The sequence below is a fragment of the Lissotriton vulgaris genome, chromosome 1_1 (assembly GCF_964263255.1).
Source record: "Lissotriton vulgaris chromosome 1_1, aLisVul1.2, whole genome shotgun sequence".
Taxonomy (NCBI): domain Eukaryota; kingdom Metazoa; phylum Chordata; class Amphibia; order Caudata; family Salamandridae; genus Lissotriton; species Lissotriton vulgaris.
In genome coordinates this window covers 78,174,897-78,185,251 of record NC_141685.1, presented here as the reverse complement: position 1 = coordinate 78,185,251, position 10,355 = coordinate 78,174,897, and positions in this window count along the sequence as shown.

Here is a 10,355-nt window from a genome sequence, read left to right as displayed (position 1 = left end):
TCGACACACCATCGACGTCGTGATGAGTCCCGAAGAAGCAGGCGACTCCGCCGTTCGCCATTAAGGTTGACGAGACGTTCGACGTCGAGGAGAGAAAAATCGACGTCAAGGCGAGGACGTTCGATGTCGAGGTGTTCATCGACGTGAAGAAGGTCATCCACGTCAAGAAGGTCATCGACGTCAAGAAGATCGACGTCGAGAAGAGCGACTTCAAAGAAGTCGACGTCGAGGAAGGATCAGTCGACGTCAAAGAGGACGTCAAGGCCCAGGACTGTGTCTAGTGCCTCTGTCGTGAGCGTCTCATCATCATCATCGGCCAGTCCCCGGTCGTGGCGGCACCGGCGCTCGCCCTCAGAGATATCTGCCTCCAGTGCGTCCTCCCCGGGGTCTACTCATAAGAAGAGGAGAGTTGTTAGGTCACCGGACTCTGATTATTCCCGGACCTATTCGCCCTCAAGGCCCAGGACGCCTACACCTCCTGCTCTTCCGCAGCAGATTCCTCCACCACCACCGCCTCTTCCTCCTCCACCGCCTCCTCCTCCAACACCGCCTCGGCCTCCACAGCCTTTGGTTCCGGCTCAGCCTCTTCTGCCTCCGCACCCTCAAAGGCCCAGAAAACCGAGGTCAAGGTCCAGAGGGAGGCATTGCTCTCGCAGTGAGCGTAGGTCTTCGACGAGGTCACGTCATCGTCGTAGTCAGGAAAGGTCACAGTCCAGGTACACGGACTCATTCAGTGACAGGAGATATTCTCCCACTTTGTCGGACTCTCCTCCTACAAGGATGTGCTGCTGAGGGGGGCAGCAAAGTTGGGGATCACATTGACGGTGCCCACTCCTTCCACCTCTGTGATCTTTGAAACATTGCAGTGCAGGCACCTCTCTCGTCCTTTGCTGCCTTTGGTGCCAGGGCTGGAGGAACCGGCCATGAAGCTGTTTCTGACACCGGCCTCGGTGAAGTCAGCGCCATCTCGGCTTCAAAAGAAGTACAGGCCCCAAGATTCTGATCCAGCATTTTTGAGGTCAGATCCTGTCCCGGATTCTGTCATTGTGACAGCGGCCAAGAAGCAGCATTCTACTGCCCCTTCGTCTACAGTTCCTCCGGACAAGGAGAGCCGTCAAATGGACTCAGCAGGAAGGAAAGTCTGCGAACTTAGTTCGCAGACCTCTATGAAAGCGGCGAGGACCTCAGCGCTGTTGGGTCGCTATGACTGCCCTTGTGGGAGTCCCTGCAGCAGTTCATTGAGCTCCTCCCGAGGGATAGGAGAGAAGACTTTCAAGAGATATTGAATCAGGGCATGATGGTCTCAAATCAGGTCATCAGTTCGGCGGCAGACGCCTCTCTCCTGGCTGCTCATGGGTACTGTCACAGCATCAATTGGAGACGCCATTCATGGTTGTGCCTTACCTCTCTTACGCCTGAGGCACAACAGAGGATCGCTAACTTGCCCTTCTCGGGATCTACCCTTTTCGAGACTCATGCGGATGAAGAAATGGCCTGCATGAGCGCAGAAGTAGAGACACTGAAGGCTGTAGGTTTGGAAAAACCAAAGGAACAGCGGAAGTCCTTCCGCCCTTTCCAGAGGCGTTGCTCTTCCCAGAGGCGAGGGCAAGGTCGCCAAGCTGGCAGCAGCAACAACAATAGCAGCAATACCAGCGACAGCCCTTCGAGAAGCGTCAGAGGGGCAGAGGCGGACACAGGCCTCCTCGCCCACAAGGGCCCGGCCGGGTCTAAGCCCTGGGGAGTTACTTCCCCCTTGTCCATTATCCGCTCCGGTGGGGGGAAGCAGACAAAATTACTTGGCAGAGTGGATAAAAATTACTCTGGACAAGTGGGTGCTGAATATTGTTTGCAATGGATACAGTCTTCATTTTGTCAGCCCTCCTCCAGCAATTCCACTGGTTCGTTCAAACTACCAGCTGCGTGAAATTCAAGCGAAGGCTGATACCCTGTTAGGAAAAAGGGCGATAGAAGACGTCCCTCTGTCTCAGAGGGGAAAGGGTCTATACTCAAGGTTCTTTCTGGTACGCAAAAAGGACAAGAACGAGTTCAGGCCCATTCTGGATTTGCGACAAGCAAACAAATGGATTCGTAGGGAGAAATTTTGCACTGGATTTATCCTCAGCTGCAACGAGGAGACTGGCTTTGCGCAATAGATCTGCAGGATGCGTACTTCCATGTGCCCATTGCACTGAAACACCGGAAGTTCCTGCGCTTCCTAGTCGGCACCAATCACTATCAGTACACCGTACTACCATTTGGACTGAAGGCTGCACCTAGGACTTTTTTTAAATGTATGGCAGTGGTGGCAGCGCACCTGAGAAAGGACAAGGTGTTTGTCTACCCGTATCTGGATGACTGGTTGATCAAAGCCTTCACCTTCCAGGAAGCGCAATTGCATTTCAACAGGACGGCCGTTCTGTTGAACCAGCTGGGTTTGCACATCAACATGTCCAAGTCGGTTCTGACTCCTGTTCAGTGCCTGCATTACTTGGGAGCCTCCATCAATACTCTCTCAGCAAGCGTGTCTCCTTCGGAGGAATGACGCTTATCGATCCTTCGGAAGGCTCAGGCTCTCATGTCCGTTCCATCAACGACAGTGAGGACGGTGTCTTCTCTTCTGGGGTCGATGGCCTCTTGCATCTTCCTCACACCACATGCACGTCTCCATATGAGACCGCTGCAGAAACGTCTGGAGGATCAGTGGGACCAGAAACGAGGGAGCTGGGATGACAGGATCCAACTGTCTCTACACGCTCAACAGTCCCTGAGATGGTGGTGTTCAGCAGAGAATCTCCGTTCCACAAGGACATTCCCATACAGACTATCGTGACGGATGCTTCTCTCCACGGCTGGGGAGCGCATTCGGACCATCTACACATCCAAAGAACGTGGTCCCAGGAGGAATCCACGTATCATATCAATTTCTGGAACTCAGAGCTGTTCACTTTGCGCTGAAAGCCTTTCATCCGTCCTACCAGACCAACTACTTGCTTGTACAGATGGACAATATAACCACAATGTATTACCTTAATAAGCAGGGGGGCTCGAGATCACGCACACTGTCACAGGAGGCCAGAAGACTGATGATAACAGCTACCCATCTGCCAGGTGTGCAGAATGCTCAGACGTACACACTCAGCAGGCTGGTCCAGGAGAACCACGAGTGGGTCCTAAACGATGAGGTGCTAGGAAGCATCTTCAAAAGATGGGGAACTCCAGAAACAGATCTGTTCGCCACCGGCAAAAACCGAAAATGCAGAGACTTCGCCTCCAGGTTTTTCCAACCGGGGACTCTGGGGAATGCGCTATGGATCAGCTGGTCGAACAGCTTTCTGTACGCTTTTCGACCCATTCCCATGATTCTGGCAGTACTCATCAAGCTGTCTCAATCCAGAGCACGAATGATCCTCATGGCTCCATAGTGGCTTCGACAGTGGTGGTTCACGGACCTGCTCTACGGGTCTTTCCAACCCAACCTGCGGCTGCCATGTCGGCTGGACCTTCTCACGAAGTTCAGGGGGCTGATGGTGAACCCCAACCTCTCATCGTTGAGTTTGGCAGCATGGCTCCTGAGATAGTGCTATATGGACACTTGAACTTGCCTGACAATTGCATGGAAATACTCAAGGAGGCAAAGAGACCTTCCACAAGGACTTCCTACGTCTGCAAGTTTAAAAGGTTCTGCATCTGGTGCACGTCCAAAAACTATGATCCTACCTCCTGCCAGGAAGATGTCATCCTTCCATTACTCTTGCACTTGGCTCAATCTGGTCTGTTTTTCCATTCTATTAAGGTTCACCTCGCAGCATTAACTGTGTATAGGAAATGCCCTTCACAAACATCCTTCTTCTAGATTCCTGTAATTAAAGATTTTTTGGAAGGATTGAAGAAAGTATTTCCCCCCTGTTCGGTGTCCGTCGCCTTCATTGGAGCTGAATGTGGTGCTGTCTCGCTTGATAAAGGAACCTTTTGAACCTATTCATAAGGCTTCACTACAGCATTTATACTGGAAGGCGGCCTTCCTTGTGGCTATTGCATCGGCCCGCAGGATGAGTGAAATCCCGGTCATGTGCTGCCAAGAACCTTATACTGTATTTCGTGCTTCTAAGGTCGTGATGCGAACTCACCCTAAGTTCCTTCCTAAAGTGATTTCTGATTTCCATGTCAATCAGACGATAACTTTGCCTATGTTTTTTCAACATCCTTGCACTCCAGCGGAGAGGTCTCTTCATTCCCTGGATGTAAGAAGAGTTTTGAAATTCTACTTGGATAAGACCAAGGACATTCGTAGGTCAGACCAATCGTTTTTCAATTATGGATCGGTCAGGACTGGTCTTGCCACCTCAAAACAGTCCATCTCTAGGTGGATTGTGTCCTGTATCCAGTTATGTTACCAAAAGGCTATCAAAACATTAGGGGAAAGCCTATGGCTCATTCCACCAGGGGCAAAGCAGCTACAACGGCTTTGCTACGTAATGTTCCCATTGCAGATATCTGCAGGGCGGCCACTTGGAAGTTAGTCCATACCTTTGCTAAACACTACTGTCGGGACTCTGATGCCAGAGCAGATGCTGAGGTCAGGCAGGCTTTGTTGAGAAATCTGTTTGCACAGTAGTGGTGTTGTCTGTTTCCTCCACCGCTGGTTTGGTTTCTTGGGATGAACTTGCCATTCTATTCATAAGATTATGACTATACACAGAGATCCCCTACTACAGAAGGAGTAGTTTCTTACCTGTAACTCCAGTTCTGTAGTAGGGGTATCTCTGTTATAGTCATAAGCGCCTGCCGTCCTACCCGGTGGATGAAACAATACTGTACAGAATGCTACAGGCCTAGCTTTATACACCTTCAAAAAGAACTGAAAGTAAAAGGCCTTTGGCTGTGCATCCTGGGATACCGAGGGTCTCTAGAGATTTCTTTGAAGGCACGGTATCCCTTTCCCAGACACATAATAGCAGCCTATGGGGCTTGTCTGTCCAACCCTTCCTCTCTGTCATGACAAAGGATTTTTGTGAAGGGGAGTTTCTCTAGATGTGAAACTTTACAAAATGTGTAGAATTTAATATTATTTAGCTATCCTTTTCACTTCAAGATTAGGTGCTGGACAATGTAGCCTTGTAGTTTTAGGCTGCATTATTTGTCTTTGATTATCTCTTAAGTGTCTATGCAGGACTGCAGTAGAAGACAACTTAAGAGACTATTTTGATTGCTGCGGGGTCCACGCACATGGACGGGACTATTCACAAGATTATGACTATAACAGAGATACCCCTACTACAGCACTGGAGTTACAGGTAAGAAACTACTCCTTCCTTTGAGCCCCTACATAATTATCCTCTTCGCCTCCTTTGAAGACTGCTTTTTTGCTTGCCATCACCTCTACTCGGAGAGTGAGTGAGCTTGAGACTTATTTTCCAGACCTCCCTTTCTTGCTGTCCATCCAGACATAGTAGCCCTCCGTACTAAGCCCTCATTTCTGCCCAAAGTGTTTACCTCTTTACACATAGGTCAGACCATCACATTGTCCACCTTCTTCCCGCCTCTGCACCCTTCTAAAGAGGAGGGTAGATTCCACTGTCTGGATCCAAAACGTGCGCTGTCTTTCTACTTTGACTGCACTAAAGACTTCCGGGTGGATGATCAACTCTTTGCGGATTATGTGGGCAACAAGAAAGGTCGGGCAATGCACAAAGGTCCCACCTCTCAATGGGTCGTCCTATACATTAAGATCAGTTATTCTTTGGCTAAAAAGGAACCTCCAGTAGGACTGCGCACCCACTCTACCAGGGCGACGGCAGCCACTACTGCTTTGGGACGTGGAGTTCCACTGCTTGACATCAGTCATACAGCAATGTGGGCATCCCTGCACACGTTAACTAAGCATTAATGCCTGGACAGCCAAGTCCAGAGAGATGGCTTTTTCGGCTGTTCTGTTCTCCAGTTCTGTGTGAACTTAGTTCGCAGACCCTCCTCCAGGGTTGGTATAGCTGGGGTATCTATTCTAAGGTAAGGAATCTATAACTAATAATCTATTTCAGATGAACAAGGTTCTTACCTTTGGTAACGCTGTTTCTGTAAGAGACATATATTAGTTATAGATTCCCTACCTCCACACCCATCCTCCCCATTCTGCACAGGGACTTCTAGGGACAGGGACTCCCTTACAGGGCCCTAGTTTTGTGCACCAGGGGTCAGTGTCTTGCATGGCTCTGTGCTTCTGGCATGGAACGCCGTATCAAAACTGACATTAGTGTGCAGAAGCGGAGTCTAAATAGACACCACTGTGTCATCCCGGCGACCACGACGCCCATGACGGTGGTTTCGGAGTCGACTGATGCCACCTACCAACACATAGGGGTACTGCTAAGTAAAAAAAAATTTGGATCCAGTCTGACGCCTAGGGGTAGTTCTAAACTAAGGAATCTATAACTAATATATGTCGTTAACGAAGGTAAGTAACTTGTTCGTTTTGTGCCTACCAGGGATGGTGGATCAATTGAGAAAGAGGGCAGATAATGAACAACATTAATATAGAAAGAAAACTGGGTGGGCGCCTGTGCACAACCCTGGTGAACACCTTAATTGATAGTTAATCATTCAGTTACCTGGCCCTGGGTTGTCCGGCGAACCTGGGCATAATTACCCTCATGTAGACTGATCAATAGGCTCAAGAGCCTCCTCGGATGGCCCATATCACCCCAAACCTTCCATAGCCTGCTTTGTGGAACCAGGACAAAAGCAGATTTAAGGTCGATGAAGGCAACATACAAGTTTCCCTGCCGACCACAACGATCTTCCAATAGAGTAGAAGGAAGCGGAAACCTGATGAATCGTGGATATCTTCTTCCTAAAGCCTGTCTGAAAGAGGAATACAATAGCTTTAGCTGCAATCCATTCCTCAATGTTGCTCAAGACCAATTGGGCAGAAATTTTCTTCGCACAGTTGATCAAGCTGACCTGCCTATAATTATAATTGGCTGGATGGAATCTATCCTCCTTCTTATATATCGGGACGAGGTCCGCTCCCTTCCAAGAGTCAAGTACTGGGGCACCACTGATAATGGCATTAGTTAAGAAAAGGTTATACTAGGAATATTTATCTCTTTCTAGCAGAAGGATATATGCTGCAATGCTGTCTAATACTGGAGCTCGACCTCTGGTTATTGCATCCAGAGCTGAGGATGTCGGCCAGGTCAAGGAAAGGGCCAGGTACAGCTACAGAGTTGTCTGTTTACACAGTCCCCAGCACAGTGTCCGGCTCATTAAAAGGAGTGACTGAATAAAGATTGGAGAAATGATCAACCCAGGTCTGGGGAGAAATGGTATGACGCAGAGACCTCTCTCCCCTCCACTTTACAAGTGCCCAAAACCTGGTGGAGATCTTAAGAGCTCAAGCCAATTTGAGTTCCTGTCGTCTTTCTTCCTCCCATTCTTTCTTAGCCCGAGCCTGGGCCCTTTTGTACCTCTCTCTACCCAGACTGATTTCTGAGATGTCCTTTGTGCAAAGTGCCTTACCCCGATATCTACGTGATAGTCTGAATTCCTTATTAAACCAATTGTTTACTTTATGAAAATTCTGTTTGTGGACTTTAATAGGGACTATAAGGTGGTACAATATTTTCTTGAAGTTGTTGTGGAAGCAGTCATTGGCATGCCACACTCTTAGTTCTTGCAAATCGATTTCCCAAAGGTAGTGATAGATTGATCTTCACCTCGCCAGATAACCAAAATATCGTTGATACACACATATAACTGAAATCCCAATTGGCGAAGACAAACCATGGGAACAAAAGCAGTGATTGGGATAGGACGGGCCTAAACACTATTGTCCCTTGTCCATGTAGGATAGTCCCAAATCTCTATTGGTTGCAATAGGAACAGGGCAGTTGTCCCTTCTCTGAAGGAAGGGACCCCATTAGACTTGACCTTTTCCATGTGAGCGATTTTTCAGGGTGTGTGGTGAAATGCCACCGGTTACCTAACATACAAGAGAATACGTATGGCTAACCATATAGAATGATGGCTCCTGATAACAAGGGGCCAGATGTAGGTGGCCTTTCCAGGCCATTTACCGACCGGTAAATGGCCAATCGGTATGAAGGGGCCTAAATCCAAGGCCACATGTAGGTAAATCTACATTTACAGAATCGGTAAAATTACCGATTCGGTAAAATACCGAATCGGTAATTTTACCGATTCTGTAAATTCCATATGTAGGTGGGACTCTTCTGAGTCCCAAAGGCCTTAACGAATCGGTATTTTACCATGAATCCAACTTCATGGTAAAATACCGATTCCGGTGTGCATGCACATGTGTGCATGCACACCTATGCCATGTGGCAGGCAGACTTGCCCATAGGGCTTGTATGCCTGCCACATGGCACCCAATCATGTTTAGGGGGTGCCAGGGGGTGTCAAAGTGACACCCCCTGCACCCTTGTGAAATTTGATATTTACCGAATCAGTAAATACCGACTTTTACCTATTCGGTAAAAGGGAACATCTGGATTCCCTACATACCCACCCCTCACATTTACCGATTCTTAATTACCGAATCGGTAAAATTTGGTAGTTTTCGGTAATTAAGAATCGGTAAATGTTACTTACCTACATCTGGCCCAAGGTGCCTTAGAATATGTGCGAGGGACACTGCCTGTTCTTTTCTATATTTTCATATTTTTTTTTATTGTACTCTCATAAGCTCAGAAGAAGATTACCTCCATCAGATACCTGTCACAGACTGTCTGTTGGACATGGTCCAAACATCCTACATTTATCCATACAAGATTGGGCACTCTGATTCAGGTGCACTGACCTCTCTATACCCTTAGACATATGGGGCTGACTGCTTGCAACAGGATACATGGTTTACACACCCATCACTCATTTCTTCTATGGGCAATCTGGTTTTCAGGTGTGCTGATTTTCCTAATGGGTCTTCTGCCCTTGGGTATACAGCGCTGACCCTTTAAAAACACATGCCAGTACATCGTGGTATTTGCATTTAACTTCAATGAAGGCCCATCTTCAGTGATTTTATTCCACGTGAAGAAGCGGCTGTGTGTGACAGAGGCAAGAAAGCAGTCACCATTTAGTGCGCGTTCATTCAGATTCATGCTGCCGGCATGGGACTACATTTCCCAAGTACTCGTGGTCACGTGACTGCATCAGAGTAATGCGATTATACAACCTGAGTGAGTAGCCACACACCAAATTCGGCTTTAGCTAGCTCCGGATCCTCTATTCGAGCAACAGCAATTACTCTGGTCACCTTCCTCCATCTGCTGTGGTATAACGGATTGCTGGCTCCCCGTGTACAGCGTATACAAGCATGGGTCTCTGACCCTACGTTAGTTATATCTTTAATTTTTTCTGCAGCGTGTTCCCTTTATACAGGAATGGGTCCCTGAACCTACCTGTTTGTTTAACTTGAATCTTTTGTGCATTGAGCGTGTCTATTCTTTTTTTCCTTTTTATGAAAACGTACAGAATTCTGCATTCATGTTAAGGATATGGAAGTGTCAAAGCACACTCTCTCAGTTCTCAGTGCACATGTGGCAGGTGTTGTGTCTTGAAAACAAAGCACGCTGCCCCCATGCAGAGGTCAACTATTTTAAGTGCATTTCCTCCACTGCATCTCAGCTTTATTATTGCAGTGCACATCAAACACGTCCACAGTTTTCAACTTGAAGAATGCTGCATCTATGTTTAAACTAGGCAGTGTTATCATGTGCCTTACTGCTGCATATTTTAATGGGGCAGTTGCTTCTGAAATCTAAGCACGCTGTACTTGTATGTTAGGCCAACTAGCTCTAAGAGTCTTTTTTTCCCCCATAACACCACATGTTTCCTTTGGAAGTTACTGCACTAGGTTCTGCCTTTGTTCACCCTGTGCTGCCGCAACACACGCCTGTTATGAGGAACGAGCCATCAAAAACATTGATACACAAACTTCAAGGCAGACACACAACTGCCTCCACGGTCTTGGCGTGTCTCCCCCTAGTATTTAACACCATTACGCTGCCCGCTTGTCTCAATTAACCTTAGTGACATCTAAATACATGCTCGGGGAACGTATTAGGGACTTCACAACCATACGAAAATACCTCAGTCACTATTGCAGACACCGCCTATGAATATATGGACAGTTTTTAATCTACATGGGCACACTTTTTCTTTACACTTGTTCTGAAATGCCTAGACCTGCTACAGCCTTCCAGAACACTTATTTTCTTACCATGCTCACCTTCCTATAATTCTTTATTAGGGCGGAGAGTCACCCTGAGCCGCATGCCACTGTGAGTTGAGGCACATTTCCCGACCTCAGCAGATTAACCTTTCTACAGTATATTATT